Raw genomic sequence first — 17,705 nt, 5'->3', positions numbered from 1 at the left:
CGTATCCATGGGTCAATGTTAGTACTGTAGTTTAACTCTTACTTAAAAAAGGAACCATTCCCTGGTGTATAATCTGTCCTGGAACTACTGACCCCACTTTATTCTCTCATCCACCCAGCTTTTAGGTTGAGCACAAACAGTTATGAAGCTTCACTGGCTTCTTTATTAGACAAAGGTGTTTAAAATCACACTGGGGAAGAAAAGCCATGCTGTTAGTGTTGTAGGTTTGTATTTTGTCTCAGATGTTACATGTCAGTTGTCTGTTATATTGGTCTACAAGGATATCAGTGCAGGTAGGGGCCACTTCCCATCTTGGTTGTTTGGGGGCTGTGGGCAAAGTGCAGTAAACACAGGTAGTAAAATTTCAACACCATTGGTAGCATCAAACTAAATTTCTATTGAGATCCAGGCAAACTCTGTGCTATGCAAAGCTAACTACCCCCTTCTTAGGCAGAGAACATTGAATTTCTCAAGATGTGTGTGTACTGTTATATATGGGAAAACCTTTAGGTATATAGGTAAAACTTGTCAATTGTAGTCCAAATGAAAGAGTTTTATCTTTGTTGGAGATAAAAAAAAACCCTCACAGGGTTAAACCCCAGTTAATTAGCTCCCTCTTGTTAAAGTTTCCCTTACTGTGACAAGATTTGCTGTCTCCAAATCCAAGAAAACATATTTGGGATAGCTGTGTTGGTCAGTAAAACATAAAATCCACAGAACCATGATACCTTTATCGGGACAATTAAAATGTGTAAAATACATAGTGCTACCTGTCAAAGTATTATTTGACATTACCAGGTATCATTTGCAGCTTGAAGAAGTTTAAGGTGATGCTATTGACTAGCAGTTCTGCAGAGTGTTTTACAACATCATGAGATAAAGCTTATAGAACAAAAGACAGCTTAATGACATTACCGGTACTTTACAGGAATAATTCAGCCTATTCAGTTTTTAAAGGAGCTACTTTGACTCCTTGCTTGTAAAATGACTTTTCAATGCACCAGCTTTTCTTCCAACTTCCAAGTAACAGTTTGCAAAGATCACACTTGTGAATTCTTGTGAATTTTGAATCCTGTTTTGGCAGTTTATTAGTGAACAAATGTTGCTAGGAAAGGGAGGAGTGAATCTGTGACCTTGTAGAGTTGATTCATGTGCTCTGATATATGACTTCTTACAGGGCAGGGGTAAGATTCTCACTGCTTAGGTATACATTAGAATGTATTTTTATTTCTTATCTTTCCTGTACAGTGGTCTCTCCACATTCACTGGGGTTAAGCGTGAAGGACTCCTGTGAATGTGGAAAAACTGCAAAGAAACAAAACCCACTATTCTTTTTACGTAAGAGAACATCTAGGAATCTCCAAGTACTCCAGTGCAACTCTGTGGTCAACATCTGCTTGAATTTGATCATAGATTCATGCTGGAAGACCTACTAATGCCTAGAAAAGTGTTTTTGGTAGGAATCTCTAGGTTCTCCAGTGCAATTCTATGGTCAACATCCAGCAGAGTTGCGCTGGAGGTCCCAAAGATGCCTAGAATGATCATATTAATCAAAAACCACAAAAGTCAAAGCCACAAATGTGGAGGGCTGACTGTATTAATAGATCTTGGGGTGGAGTACAGTCAAGATACACTTTAAAAAATGTTATTCTACAAAAGGAATTTTGAAAAAGAAAGAGGACATATTGTTCCTTAATCAGAGCCCAAGATCTGTTGGTGGGCAATGCCTTTATTATAATCAAGTATCACGTCACAAAATGTGCAGATTTTCAGGCTCTCCAGAACTCTTCATCAGGCTATGGTAAATAATTAGAGAGAGAAAAAATACAGTTGTTTTGAAATCCCTGCAACACCATTATATAACTTTGAAGACATTCAGGTGTTGGGCTTAAGAGATATTTGTTGATTTAATCACACTGGTTCTCCAAGAAGCTGAAATCAATGAACATAGTTCTCTCCCCTTATAACTAGTGAGGAAGACTGGGCGAAGAGATTGTTCTTGACTAGGTGCTGTAGGCTATATTTCAGAGGAAGAAACTGGCAAAGCCACCAATGAATATTTCTTGCCTAAGAAAACACTGTGAAATTCATGGGGTTGCCATAAGTCCACAGGCAACATAAGGTACATACATAGTTGAATCTGCGTCTCCCAAGTACTGTATTAGACTGACAGTTACTAAACAGTGTAGTGATCCATAAATAACATAGAGATAAAATATAATGATAGTATAATGTATTCACACACCTTTTAGTTTATGCATTTGTTTTGTGACAATTGACAATTTGTTTTGACAATTGAAAGGTCAGGTATTTTTAAACAAGGCCTACTTAAATGGCATTCTCCCCTGTGTTTGTATATATAGCTTGTATAGAATGTGATTCCCAAAGTCCGATCGTCTAGATGTTTTGGATTTGAGTTCCCAGAATTCCTGACAGTTGGTCAAGGTGGCTGGGGCTTCCAGGAGCTGAAGTCCAAAACTCCTGGAGGACCAAAGTATGAGAACCATTGGTATCGAGAGATAATGGTGGGGACAGTGGAGAGACCACTCAGCCTTTAAGAAAACCAGTTGTGTGTTAGTGTTAACTACATAAATAATATGATAATTTGTGGAAAGTTACTCTACCCCAGCAAGACTTAAAATGTTTGGGATGGCTGGTGTGTGTGTGTGTGTGTGTGTGTGTACTTTGCCCCACAAGCTTCAGTGCCTAACAGCATGGGATGCAGTGTACACAGGGATTCATTTTGCTTTGCTGAATGTTGAAATAGCATCTCCCTCCCTTTTTGGCAACATCACAGAAAATTAGTGAATACTTTCTTGGTGGACGTAAGACGTGTTCCGTAGACCTGAGTTTCAAAATAGTACTCACCTCATTTTTGTTTGAGGCATTTATTTTTAGTGAGTGTTTATCTATTAGAATAAATTAAATTGATTTAACTCCTATAGCTTGCCTTGGAGTGCAGAGTAAATACTCCAAAATAATTGCAGTAACACAGGGTTGTTTTTGGCTGCCTTCCACTACAGTAACTGCTCTCTCCAACCTAGTCTATTTGAAGTCTGTGGGATTATTGCAAGACTCTACAGAGTGAGCAGTTTGTGGATAGCAGCCAAAGTGATGTAGGCTTTTATTTTAATAACAGAGAAACTGCCCTTGGGAGTACTTGAGGGTTTTATTCTGGAGAAGAGCTTCTTCTGGAACTATTTTATCATCTTCTGCCTGTGTTTCCATTTCCATTACAGTATTTATATTTTCTCTATGTGCAAAGGCAGCTCCATTCATCATGCAGCAGCAAATTCCAATGAATTTGACATTGTACTTAAGCCAGTCCCATAATTGTACCTGCATTATATATACATTTCTTCTAAACACCTCATTCTGATTTTACTTTTTAATTTAATTATTTATTATTATTTTTATCAGTGGCTTGGATGAAAGAATAGAGGGCATGCTTATCAAATTTGCAGATGATGCCAAATTAGGAGGAGTAGCTAATACCCCACAGGAGAGGATCAGAATTCAAAATGGCCTGAATAGATTAGTAAACTGGCCCAGAACTAACAAAATGAATTTCAATACGGAGAATGTAAGGTACTTCAATTAGGCAGAAAAAATGAAATGCATAGGGGGCACCTGGCTTAACAAGACTATGTATGAAAGGGATCCTAGTTGACCATAAGTTGATCATGAGTCAACAGTGTGATACGGCAGTTAAAAAGGCCCATGCAATTCTAGGCTGCATTAATAGAAGTACAGTGGAACCTCGCCATACGCAGGGGATCCGTTCCGGATCCCGCCGCGTATGGCGATTTCTGCCTATGCTCGAGCCCCATTGTAAACAATGGGGCTCGTGCATGGCGACGCGGAGGTGCGCGGGGCGCAACGGGCGTGTGCGGGGCGCAACAGGCCGCACGCCCATTCAACTGAATAGGACGTGCCGCCCCTTCCACCCCGCGTGCACGCCGCGGCTTGAGCACGTATTCTCAAGGCCGCGTATGGCGCGCCCGCCTATGGCGAGGTTCCACTGTATAGTCGTCCCTTCTTATACACCGATTCAAGCATACACGGTTTGAATATGTTCCAAAAAAGTATAAATTTCAGATATCAAACCTTGATTTTCCATTTTTTATAAGGGACACCATTTTGCTATGCCATTATATTGAATGGGACTTGAGCATACATGGATTTTGTTATACATGGGGGATGTTGGAACCAAACCCCAGCGTATAACAAGGGTCCACTGTATAATGTCTAGATCACTTCTTCTCAACTAAATCACTTCCTCGCAACCAAGGGTGACACAGTATATATACCCCATTCACTTCCATGCCAGCATTCTCTAAAGGTGCCACCCACAGATGCCTGAAAAACCCACAAAAAGCTATGGATGCCAGCCATGAAAGCCTTTGACTTCACTTCTAACCAACCGTTTTTACAGAAATAGTTTTTTTTTAAATTCTTTCTTTCTCTAATACAACGTTGGTTAACTATGCCAACACTTCCCTCCTGGCCTGGGGAGTATTGGGCATCATTCAAATGGCTATTTACAAAGACTTTAAACTACAAGAATTAGTCCAAAGCTGTTCATGTGTATGCTTCCTTGAATGTTTGTCTTTCACTGGTGACTTGCACAGTAGATTGATGGGGATCTTCCAAAATTAAGCAGGAACAGTGGACGCATGCTCATTGCTAGTGAAGATAAAATGGCATTTTCGATAGCAAAATAGATAAGTCAAGATTTGTGTTGGAGACTTTGCTTTGGCATTGCTGGGGCTGCATTGAGAGTACTTGCTGTCCAGAGGGTTGCCATTTCATTTTAATTCCACATTGTGAAACATTCATGTCTGAGCAAGCTGCCACCTGCTTGCATTTTTGTCATTGTTTTCTGTTTGCTAATTACATGGCCCCTTTGTGGCTGAGATGTATGGGCTTGCTACTTAAAAAATACTTGTTTCCTTTTCAGTATTGTGAAGGCAAATGGTGTTGGTCTTGTTTACTTTTGCTGCTGACTGAATTATATTTGTTTGGCTTTTTTAAAAAAAACCAATTCTTTAAAGCAACTTGCAAATAATTGCATGAACGTGTGTGTGGTTGTTGGCTTCTGATCTTGCAAAAATCCTACAACGTAGGAAAGCAAGAATTCTGCAAAGTTGGCTAGCCACTAACTTATTCATGATCAATAACAGTGAAGTCCTGCACACATCTACCTAGAAGTCCCATTGAGTTTAATGGAGCTTACTTCCATTTCAACTTTAGGATTTCAGCATTAGTTAGGATCCATGGCTTAGAAAAGCTTTGAGCCTGGATCCTCCAGTACCCTAAACAATACTCCTTTGTTGGTTCATTTGGTTTGTTCCTATGCCTTCGCCAGTCTTAGTTATAGAAATGGGGCCTTGACTGTGGCAAAGGCCTTGAATCTAAATTTGAGCAGAGTAGTTCATGACTTATCAGAGAAATGTATAATCAGATAATGCAAACTTATGGCAGTTTTACGTTTACCTTATGCATCTGTGGCCTATCTGTGCATGCACTTTAAGGAGAAGGCAATGTTCTCAGTGTATTTAGAATAATAGTTTTCCACTTTGGACCTCTTTCAGTGTTGATAAATACATAGGAAGGTGCCCATTGGCCTGTCAAGTTCCAGTAGTTGGGAATGCATGGCCCTCCACATCTTGTTGGACTGCATATTTCATCAGCTCTAGCCAGCACAGCCAATGTAGAAGGATTACAGGTGTTAGAGTTCAACAACATTTGGGGCTCATGCTTTCTATTTTTAGCCTGTACTCTCAGGAAGTCACTTTGCAAGTTTTCAAACAGAAGTCCTTTCAGCCATGTATATTAATGGCATGTAATTAACCTGGAATTGTCTTCATGCAAATCAGTTGTTCCCCAACAGAAGTATGGATCTTTTGTTGAAAAACAGCAGAATTAAGGAAACGATTTTTGCATATATATTCTTTTGTCACCAATTGAAATCTGGTTAGGTCCAATAATGGAGTTCTCAACTGCTGTGTATGAACTGAGTGGAAATCTGAATGCTGTTTCTGTGATTGTTAGTGGAAGGAACCTCCTCACCTGAAGAACTTTCTTCCACCAAACTTGGAACATTGTTTGGATGCCACGAGTTAATACTTCAAACAATAGGTCATTGTTCTAGGAAAGCTGATATAAGTTATCTTTTTATACTAGGCTTTGCATGGCTTCACTTTAATACCTGTTAGATGACAACAGAAATACTGTGCTTCAGCTTAAAAATCTAACCCTGGTTACAAAATCCCAACTCCATATAGTCTTCCGCTTGTAGGCTTCCAGTGTTTTGTTGTTTTTTTACCTCTGAGAACACAGATTTAGTGTTGAGTGATTTGTTTTTATTTATTTATTGCATTGTGAACTTGTCACAGGATAAGCACACTCTAGTCTGTAAATTGGCATAAGAAGACCCCTTCTCATCCTGCAATCACAAAATATAGTAAATTAAATATAGTTTGACCTTAACTAGACTGGAAGATTAAGTGATGTGATCCAGTCACTATTCAAGGGGATCAAAGCTGAGCTATGTTAGGACTTTTTATCTTTCCTGACTCTTGGTGTTCTTAAAAATAATATATCAAGCCACTCCCATGGTTCCTATTTATACATTACATTGCTATGTTTTGGTTTATCCTGAACTGTCCCTGCCCATTATACTGATGTGTTTTTGTTTCTCCTGAAATGGGCGTAAATTGGGAAATGAGTCTAGTCAGTTCTCCACATTCATGGGAGTTGGGGGCGCAAGACCCCCACGAATGTAAAAAAATCACAAATAACTCCCTCCCCACATGGAAGCCAGTTAAAGTGATGAGTGTGTGGGGCAAGAGGACCACGCACATGCACTCCTCTTTCCCCCCCATCCTTGAATCCCTTTAACAAGCTCCCTGTCCCTTTCCTAGGCAGATGGGTGCCTCCCTTCCCTAGGCATGCATCTACCTATCAAAGAAGCTTGGAGGGATGAATCCACTCCCTCCTCCTTCCTAGGAAGATCCATGTCTGGGGAAGGCAGCAATAACACCGGGAAAGGGGAGGGGTTGGCACAGGCACTCTTCCCAGTTTCTTCCTCCTGGGCTTTTTCCCCAGAGGAAAAGCTCGGAAGGAGGAGGAGGAGGAGGAGTACATGTGCACATGGCCTTGACCTCACAAATAATCAAAACTGCAAGTCAAAGTTGGGAATCTGGAGGGCCAACTGTATTTCAGTTTCACTGTCTTCCTAAGCTGGGTGCATTCTAGACAGATGGATGACAGTTTTCGTTATCTCCAACCTGCATAGCCACCCTTTTCCCAGCACACAGAGAGGAAATACAGAGAACTAAGGATAGGAGATAATACTGGTGCTTTCCTGTATTGCCAGCTGTTTTTCCTGTGTGTTGTTCCTCCAGTGGAATTTGGGGCAATGAGTCATCGGATGAGGAGGGGGACTTTAAGAGGCCTGATGCTTCAGAGATTGCCAGCTATTGAACTAAGCTCATTCTGAACTTACCTTCAGCCATGTTTTGCCCTTGGTTATCCTCTTGGATGACCTCTGTCTGTGATGTGTTTTATGGATGACCTCTGTCTGTGATGTGTTTTATCACTGTGCCGAGTTGTTTTATCTGTTGGTTCTGTTCTACTGCTTTATTGTATTATATTGCATTCTTTTGCATGGTATTTGTCCCATTATGAACAGCCATGGAATTTAGATAACGAAGAGTGGCATAGCATTAAATAAACAAATTCTCCTTGTGGAATTTCCCCAGCCACAGACCCAGCTTTTTGTTGTACTTTATGTTGCATTCTTTCTATTTTCAACAGCCACAAGTTCAGATGTGAGGATTCATGCTTTGACAATCCCATAGTAGCTGGAAGTACAAACACAGTTCGGTATTATCGTGCAGATAGTTGGTTGCAAGACTGTAGTCATAATAATAATTTGCATATACAGTCAGTGTTGGTGAAGTGGTCATGTTTAGTGAAGGGGCTGTTCAATTTCAGGTAAGAAAGATGGGGTTCCAGATTATAGATGAAAATCATATTACATAGAGCAGGGGTGCTCCGAGGAGCCCTTAGAGGTCCTTTGCTCTGAGGAGCCCTTAGGGGTCCGCATGCACTTCTCAGGTGCGTTGCGGCCACTCCAGGAAAATGAAAGAAATAAAAATTGAATGAAATTAAAGAATAAGAATATATTTTTATATATACTATTAAACACCATTAATTTGTAAGACATAGGGTAGGCCTCTTAAGGGCTCAGTCATAGAAATAAGGACTCTGCAACTCAAAAAGGTTGGGAACCCTTGACATAGAGGGTTCTGTTGGTTATTCTGGTAATTTTTGCAATACCCCATAAGATGGGTAAACACCTCACTCCCATGTATAGTTCTACTAGTCATTAATCAGAAGAATCTATGGTGTAAATTTGGGCTCTGAAAGCAGGCACATTTCTGCTGTAAAATGGCTCTCTGTAGTAACCAGTGGGAGTATTTGTTTGTGTTGTGAAAAAAAACTTCTCACCAACTGAGGGCTTTTTGAATGGGGTTCCCATTGGAATTTAGGCATGTGTTTATACTTGGTTATGTCTCTGTAGCTTACAGAGATCTCACTTTGATTGTGGGTGGTGTGATTCACTGTCTTTGTATAGGAACATGAGGAACTAAAATTCTAGAAACCTGGTAAATCCTCCAGCCTGATTTCCCAATAGTAGTGAATTGTGGAAAAAGATCAGAACTGAATGAGAATTTGAGATGTTACACAATTACAGTAATGAGAAGGGAACCTTGGCACTTTTGAGCATGGTATCTTACTCAAAATGTTATGCAAAGTTAGCACTGAACTAGAATATTGTGAAAAAGTTGCAAAGCAACACATCTTTTGGATTAAATCTTTAAATTTTATCACTCCATAGAGATGTCTCTGTTTCTGGGAATCTTCTCTTAGGGCATATGCTTATATTTTGTGTAATACTGTTTGAACATCTGGATCAGGCTGGCGATAGTTGCCATTTTATCTCCATATGTTGCACCAACAATTTACAGTCGGCCTTTCTTATACACGGGTTTTTTATACACAGATTCAAGCATACATGGTTTGAAAAGGTTACAAAAAAGTATAAATTTCAAATATCAAACCTTGATTTTCCATTTTTTATAAGGGACACCATTTTGCTATGTTATTATATTTAATGGGACTTGTGCATACACGGATTTTGTTATACATGGAGGATCTTGGAACCAAACCCCGGCGTATAACAAGGGTTCACTGTAGTTTATGTTCAGTTTGGACCAATCCACATTTATCAAATAAGTTTTGGGTTTTACTCCCCACAGTGCACAGTTGGGCCTGCTTTGCCATATTGAGCTATTTAAAAGGTCATGTGGATTAGCTGTTCATCATGTGAAGTTGTAACATCGTGGCTGACCTTTGGAGTACTGGCATGGTTAAACATGGTACCTGCAAGGATTCAACAAAATATTAGACTAGATGACACCTTTAATTTCACATGCAAGATCTGCTAAGTTACTGCACTTTGCTTGCTGGGTTCACCAACTCCATATAGACTTACTTGCTGCTTTCTTGTTCACTCAGTTGAGATTGCTCAATAATGCTGTTGAGTGATTTCTGTTCTTTTACTTTTCTGCATTTTCAGGCAATGCAGCTATCATGTAATATACTACTCATCTCTTACAGTCTACTGAGTCACCTTCATCTCATTGGAATCACACCCTGAAACCATGGATTGAGTGCTGGTGTTTGTGGTCTCTCTGTAATCAATAGCATCAACAATGTCCCCCCAAGGAACATCAAAGTAGGGTAAGATGCTTCAATAGGTAGCAGCATTCATTCTGACTCAGTACTGAATCAGCCTCCACGGTGATGCTAGCAAGGTAACTTGAAGCTTCGGGCACTAGTTTTCTGTGCCATCTACAGGTGATAGATAGTGCTGACCTTTTACTATATGAATATTTTAGGGTTGTGAATGAAGGTGTTAGTGTACAGTATTTGCTCTCAGTAGGCTGCATTTTCAGACTACAAAGAGAACCACACAGAAGCACACTTTTGAGCCTTAATGTGGAATGGCTATCAGAGAACAGAAAGTGAAGGACCAGTCGACTATCTCAGAATATGCTCAACTAAGGGAAAGTACATGTTTAATGAAGGTTGAATTAAGAAGATCTACCATAGTTGGATGTAGCTTTACAGATATGAATATGCTGTACATTGTATTACTGTTATAGATGAGGAGAATTAACACAATACCATGATGTCAAGAATATTTTTGGTATTCTAGCAATTATACAAAGAGCACTAGCAGTTCTTCTTCAGCTTTATTCTAATTTTTGATATTAGTAGCTCATGATCTGTGCTACAGTCTGTGTCTGGTCTCATTTTTACCAGAAGAATAGAGCTTATCCATTTTCTGTTTCCAGTTATTTAGCCTATCTGATGTTCTATTAGCCATCCTGTGATGTCCTTGTGTACAGTCTCATATGAAGAAAAGGTTTAATATGAATAGATTGTTGGCCTCGCAAAACTTAGCATTTGCGCTCCTGCTTCATTTCTTGATCCTAGTCCATATTTTCCTATTGCTTGACTAATACTAGCTTTACCTTTATGTTTCTGTTCTTCTCAAAATACACTGCATGGTAAATATCGTTATGAGTATGTATCATAAGTAATTATTTTTTCCATCTTTTAAGACAAAGGAGTGGTGGTTAAAGGTGGCTCCATCATGGAATGGTATAATTACAATGCACTTTGTATGGCAGGCATCCCAAGCTTTATGGCCTTGGGTTCCTGTAAAATTAGGGATTCTTTGGGTGTGTGTTTGTGTAGTTAAAACAAATTATATCCAGTTAGCTATCTGGCTTCAGATAATCTCAGGTATTTTCATTTACCTCAGCAGGAAAGCTTGCTGGCTAAAATATGGGAACCTGATGTAGAACTGCACTGTTTTAGTTAATGAATGGCTTCATCCTTTTGTAGCAAGTTTGGTTAAGAATATATTAATTGTGTTATGACATAAATTTTAGTCTTTCAGTGATGTTTACCCAGACAACACAAAGCTAGTGTAGTGTAGTGGTTTGAGTGCTAGACTGTGACTCTGGCCGAGGTTTGAATCCTGGCTCAGCCATGGAAACCCATTGGGTGACCTTGGGCAAGTCACACTCTCTCAGCCTCAGAGGATGGCAATGGTTAACCACCACTGAAAAAACTTGCCAAGAAAGCCCCATGATAGGTCCATCATAGGGTTGCCATAAATAAGAAACAACTTGAACAAAAACAACAACTATCCAGACAACAGTGCTGAGTGCAAGACAAAAAGGAGGCTGATCTGGCTTGTTAAAGCAATACATTTTGTGTATTTGTGAACACTAAGGTATATCTCAGCCTTCTCCAACCAGATGTATTTAATCCAGTGTCCAATTGGCCAACCCAACACCTGTAGGAGTCCTGCTGTTTGTTCTCTGCTGATCCCGATGGAGGCTACGAAACCGCAAAAACAAAGGAGCTGTGCAGCCTCTGATCTTGTCTGGAAAAGTTTGGGAAGGCTTCTTGCCTAAGCTGAGCCAAATGATGGGTGGAGTCCTTTTTATACTTACTCCTGCACCCATGTGTCTTTTCAGTAGGACTGTTATTAATCCCATAGCCTGAGGGATACTTTTGAAAAAGTAAGAAACCTTTCCCAGGCCTTATTTCATTTGCGACAGGGAGCTTCCTGAGCTTGCTTAGGGAGGCTCAGGATGTTAATATCTCCCTTGCTCCTTACATATAGGTGCTTCCAAGCCCTTTGGACTGATGTGCAAACTGCATTTCCCAGGCTTTCTGGGCTTTTCAAGGTTTTCTCAGCTTTCATTGTTCTTCAGGAGAAAATATTCTTGTTGTGTGTGATTTGCTTAGCTTCTTACTGAAAATGTTTTTCTTACTGAACAAGGAAATGGAGGCAAATCTGAAAGTCAACCAAATTAAGCTTGTATTGAGTTTTCTATTGACAGACCTGAGTAGATCTGGGCTTGTTCTGCTGCCATCAGTTACTGAATATACAACTTGTGTATATATATTTTCCTGAGCACAAGCGATAACAAGACTACCCTGCCTCGTCCGTTTTAATAATCTTAACTGTATTGTTTTATTGTTGTTATTTATTGTTGTGATTTATTGGTTATGATGGGTGGGTGAGTTTATAGAGCATTGTATTTTATTGTATTTTAAGGCTTTTTAATACTGTTGTAAGCTGCCTCGATCTCATTGGAGAGGTGGGGTATATTATTATTATTATTATTATTAACAGTATTTGTGTGAAGAAAACCTCTGTCACTCTCCCAGTACACTCCAATCAGGAGTGTTATATTTTTAATAACATGAGAAGAGGAATTAATTGTTGCTGATTGGATGCTAAAATTTTGAATATCACCTATCTAACATTAAAGCTATAGTATTTCAAGTCAGCATTAAGTTTTTTTTAAATTGAGAAGTGTTTACACTGTATTTTAATGTTCTTTTCCACTCATAAATTAGCAAACAGATCCAGGCATTCAAGATGTAAATTAAAGTGTCATGTTTGTGTTTGAGGGGAAGTAATTCTCGCTACTGAAGCAGTAATCAAATTCTAAGGCATGTTAACAACAACAATGAAAAGATGTAAGCTGATCATTCCCTATCTGCAGAAGATCCTAGGATCTCTTGAGCAGATGTATTTAACCTGGCCCATTCCTTTCCAGAAAGCCCAGCAAATTCACCTCTCCTATTCTCAGGAGCACTGCAGTTGGGAAGGCCCTAGGAGGTGACTTTCCTCCAATATCAAACAATCCTGTTAGTCTAGAATGATAAATTATATATGCACATGTTCAGTTAAGTTACAGATTAAACATTTTATGGTGAGGGGAATGTAAAAAAAAAATTGCCGCCTGTAATCACAATAATAAATAAATTGCTTTTTGTACTTGGAAAATGAATTGCCAGGCTCAGGTAAAAGTGCATTGTTGCAGAACCATTAGCTGTGATGTCGAATCACATTAAAAATATTTATTGCACTGATGTAAAGGTATCCTGTGGAAATATGGGATTTTTACACGATTCCTCACCCTGTTATGTTCTGGGTTTTATTCTGGTACACATGCAATTTAGGCCTGTTGGCTTTTCTCCTCATTCTCTGAATTGGTCATGAACTGTTATGATTATCAGTATGAGCTTGAATTCCCTGGTTCTTATCTTACCATGACCATGAACTCAGCAGGTCATTTTAGACTAGCCACTGTTCTTTCAGATTTAGCTCTCTGTCTGCAATATAGATATTTAAAGCAGATGTTTGCAAATGCATTACTGATAGTCTTTTTTATATAATAGATGCTGCCCATTTGTGGCCCTCTACATGTTCTTGAACTGTAGCTCCCATCAGCCCTAGCCAGCACAGCCTGTTGTCAGGCTCACTGGGAGTTGCAATTTGGCAATGCCTGGAAGGCCACAAATTGTCTATCTCTGTGATAAACCTCTGTGGCATCTTTTTAAAAATCATGCTATAATTGTCTCCGAGGCCTGATTGAGACATGATTGAAATAATCATTACACAGGGATATTATAACAGTTATTGAAAAAAAGTAACACTGAAAATTTTGAACACTTGGCACAAATTGTATGAATGCTAAACAGTACTATTAAGCATTACTTCTTTGCGGATATCTGATATACTGATAATTGTTGACCTGTATCTAGCATGCAACCATTCCTTAGTAGAAATAAGAAGCTTTCTTTACTTTCAAACACAAACAGCACAATATTTTAGAAATTGATGTATTACCAGAGGAGAGGAGCATGCTTTAATGTTTGCCGAGCAACTAGTAGATAGAGGGCTGCTGTTTCTGATCATAGAGGTAGCATACAGCCATTGGAATCCTTATCCTCCATGAAATTGCTTAATTCCCCTTTAAGTTGTCTAGGGTGTTCCTATTGCTATGTATTGTCTCAGCAAACTGCTTGTTATGTATTTGCTGCATGAAGAAGTATAAATCGGGCTAATCTCAAAACATTATGCCTCACAAATCCAAATAATAGGACTACCCATATCTTTTTATGTAGACAATCAAAACAAGCAAACCCAGAAATGCAAGGTAGCAAGAAAAAAGCCAAAGGCTTATTGTATTTAATTTTTTTGATATGGTATAATTACCATTCTAAACTGGATAGTGTGGTTAGCTGGTACTTATGATTCATTCTGCAATGTTTACTGTTACCCCCATATGCATATGCATCTCCATACTCTTTTTCTTCTTTCTTGCATAAGAAAACAAAATCTATTTTAGACAGCTGGCGGCATTAGAGAGATCTACCAAAACAGACTGTGAGAAGTTAGACAACCATTTTATTAAATATCTGCTACTGCTATGGACTGCATTTCTTCTTATCATGTAACAGGATGGCATAAAAGGACCCAACTTGTTAAGCATCTACAGATAGCCTTTGCTGAATTATTGTTCCCAGTGACTTTTGGGGAGAATAGTTCAGATGAGGGAGGGCAGAGTGGTTCCTCTAAAGTCTATCCTCTTTTTTGTGCCCATTTTGCCATGCTGTGAAGGCCAGCAGTGAGACTTAGGGGCTGGACAGATTGGCAGAAAGGGGCGGTGAAATTCCACCCCTTTCTGCCCCGGATGGAGATTGTGACAACCAAATGCTGTGGCCTTCAGGAGGCCTAAAAGAACCTGCTCCCCGCCGGGTTCTTTTTAGGCCGCATGCGGACGTCAACATGGTACATCCTGTATGGATGAGCACGTGCCATGATGGGGACCAGGGTGCATGGTAGGGTTGCTGAGAGTGTAAATGCTCAGCCCCACACAACCCTAGTTCAGGCCCAGGCCGGCATAAAGCCTGATCACCTTCCCCACACATCGCACAGCCACCATTTACCATCGTTCTTTCCTCATTCATCCAGCCTTTAGGGCAGTGGTTCCCAACCTTCCTAATGCCGCGCCGCTATAATACATTTCTTCATGTTGTGGTGACCCAAACCCATGAAATTATTTTTGTTGCTACTTCATAACTGTAATTAAATAGGTGTTTTCTAATGGTCTTAGGCAACCCCCATGAAAGGCTCATTCGACCCCCAAAGGGGTCCCGACGCACAGGTTGGGAACCACTGCTTTAGGGTGACCACAAACAGTTGTGCTTGCCACTGTTTTTAAGTTCTTTAGCATCATTTTTCTTTGCTTCGTCCTTTACATCCTTGTTACGCACCCTTGACATATCTGTGGGTCATATCAAAATCCCTAATTTTGGCCCCAAAGTCTGCCCTTGACTTATATATGAGGTCAACTAATAGTTGAATATATACAATAGGACTAAATACAGTGTGAGTGTCATTTAAGATAGACTGAAATGAATTGGATTTAGTTACACCTAACACAGTTGATTCCAGTGTATTTTCTGTGGGTAAGACTAATATTGGATTTAACCCATAGAAAGTAACCACAAATGAGGCTTGTCCTCCATGCCTTGCAATATAACTTGCAAATGTCATATGTGGTTACTAATGGGCAAAACTATTTTAATGTGATTCAGTTATTGCATTGCATCATAGAATTTTCAACTCCCTTTTCCTTGTCATGGCAGAAAGAAAAGAGAAATAGTTGAGGGGGCTGAATATGCTTTCCTTGTTATGAATGAAAGCAGTGTTTTCAGTCAGCTCTGCAACACTCTGGAGCAACCAACTTTGTTAAGGCAAAAAAGCAAAAATCCAGGATGTCGATATAGAAAAGATATTTCCTGTTTTAAATTGTTGGTTTCTGAAATATGAGTAGAATAACATGACTTTATTATTCTGTGGGACTTTTTCCAGTCCAGTGCAGAGCAGTACTATTCTATTCCTGGCCTGTAATTAGGAGTTTGTCTGTTGACTAAAATAAGGCTGCTGTTTTGGGCAAGGTGTACTTCAGTGGAAGATCTTCTGAGGTCTGAGATTTAATTTTTGCCATCTCCAGCCAAAAGATGATGGTCATCCCCCAAAACCCCAGCTGAACATCTGTTCTCTTGAAAGTAAGGATCATTGTGTGAAGTGAGGATTAAGTTCCATGCACATGTATGTTGTATTACACTTATAGCCCAGAGCAGACATTACTGAACCCTCCTCATGTTTTTGGCTTACATCTCTAATCATCACCAGCCAGTCTGGTTGTTGGAGCTGAAGGCTAAAACATCTGGAGGGCAACAGGCTGGGGAAGACTTCATCTCTTAAAAAATGAAGTTTATTCATAAAATTACTTTATTCCTTCTTTCCACCAATGAATACATGTGGCTCTCCTTTTCCTCACCTTATCTTCACAACAACCCTATAAAGTAGATCTGGTTGAGAGAGAAGGTGACTGATCCTAAGTCAGCCATAAAGTTTCATGGAGACTAAAAAGTGATTCTCCCAAACCAAATTACAACACTCTAACTAGTCTACTAGATTGTTCCAGAAGATATTTTGCTGCTCTGTTTAGGCATTAAAAGCTTTCATTAGAAACACAGGCCTGTTACAGACTGCCAACATAAAGCTACTTCGGGTCTCTTTGGAGGTATGCTGTTTAAATGATGCATGCATCCTAAGAATCCGGAAGCTGCACCAAAGCTGCACTCCAGTGCTTAGGAATGGAGTGTGGCTTTGGCGCGACCTCCGGACTCTTAGGACCCATGCATCATTTAAACAGCATACCTCCAAAGAGACCCGAAGCAGCTTTATTTTGGCAGTCTGTAACAGGCCATAGTTGTACTAGAAAGAGAACATTAGGGTGCGTAGAAATATTAGTACCCACCTACATGGACACAGTTACCAATTGTGATTAATTTTATTTTTAGAGTCTGACAGTCCAGCTGGTTTGAATGTCAGGTTTAAAGTTCTCTTGGGGGCCATTCAGACTACACTTTACCCTGGATCAGAAATCAATTCTTTCATGTGAAGTTCATATTGGCCCCGAATCTCCCACAAGCGAATCAGAGGCATGCACAAGTGTTTCATGTCAAATGCCCCTTAGCGCGGGTCATTTGCAATCAGGGCAAAAGCCATCTCTTTTGAAAAAACCCGGATTCTGCTGATTATGTACTTGCCCCCAATCATGATCGGGGCAAGTTCAGGGGAGGGAAAGCAGTGGGCAGGACATTCCCTCCTTTCATTGGGGCGAAGGAGGAGGAGGAGGAGGAGGAGGAAGGAGCCAGAGGAAGGATGCAAGAAAGGGGAATCTGACAAGAGGCAAATGACAGGAGGCAAAAAGGGGAAACGGGGTGACTGACGGGGTCAATTCAGGGCAGGTCAGAGGGCCAGAGCAAGCCAAACCTCTGCTCTCTAGCAGGGACCTTTCCCTTTGGATTTTAATTTTTTTAAAATTATTTTTGGCAGTCTATGCGCATGTTTTTTGCAATAGATATAGATCTCTTTTATTAACTTTACCATGTTGTTTTTGGTGATTTTTATGCTTTGGTGTTTTTTTTTAAACACTGTTTTTGTATTTACTGTTTGGATATGTTTTATATTGTGACTGCTTTTAGCTTTTAACAATAAAATTCTATTCTATTCTGCAATAGATATATAGATAGAACGTGAGCAGGAGGAAGGGTCAAAGCCTCTGCTCTCCAGCAGGGAACTTTCCCTTTTGCTTTTGATTTTTTAAAATTATTTTTGGCAAAAAATGTGCATGTTTTTTGCTTCAGGTAGATATATATTAGATAGAATGTGGCTA

General features: G+C 39.7%; 1 protein-coding gene across 10 annotated transcripts in view; it reads left to right on the top strand.

Annotated features, from left to right (window-relative positions):
- The window catches only part of PPFIBP1 (PPFIA binding protein 1), a 133,563-nt gene that overhangs the window by 20,435 nt on the left and 95,423 nt on the right, over positions 1 to 17,705 (top strand). The window contains exon 2 of one of the 10 annotated variants that reach the window (XM_042467153.1): positions 9,650 to 9,813. The exons of the other annotated variants lie outside the window; for them this stretch is intronic. The gene's annotated coding sequence lies outside the window, so the exon portion shown is untranslated. The remainder of the gene's footprint in view (positions 1 to 9,649; positions 9,814 to 17,705) is intronic. 10 annotated transcript variants of the gene reach the window in all.

This window comes from Sceloporus undulatus, chromosome 5, assembly GCF_019175285.1.
Source record: "Sceloporus undulatus isolate JIND9_A2432 ecotype Alabama chromosome 5, SceUnd_v1.1, whole genome shotgun sequence".
Lineage (NCBI taxonomy): Eukaryota > Metazoa > Chordata > Lepidosauria > Squamata > Phrynosomatidae > Sceloporus > Sceloporus undulatus.
Note: the sequence above shows the minus strand (reverse complement) of the source record. Positions and strands in the feature narration are given on the sequence as shown.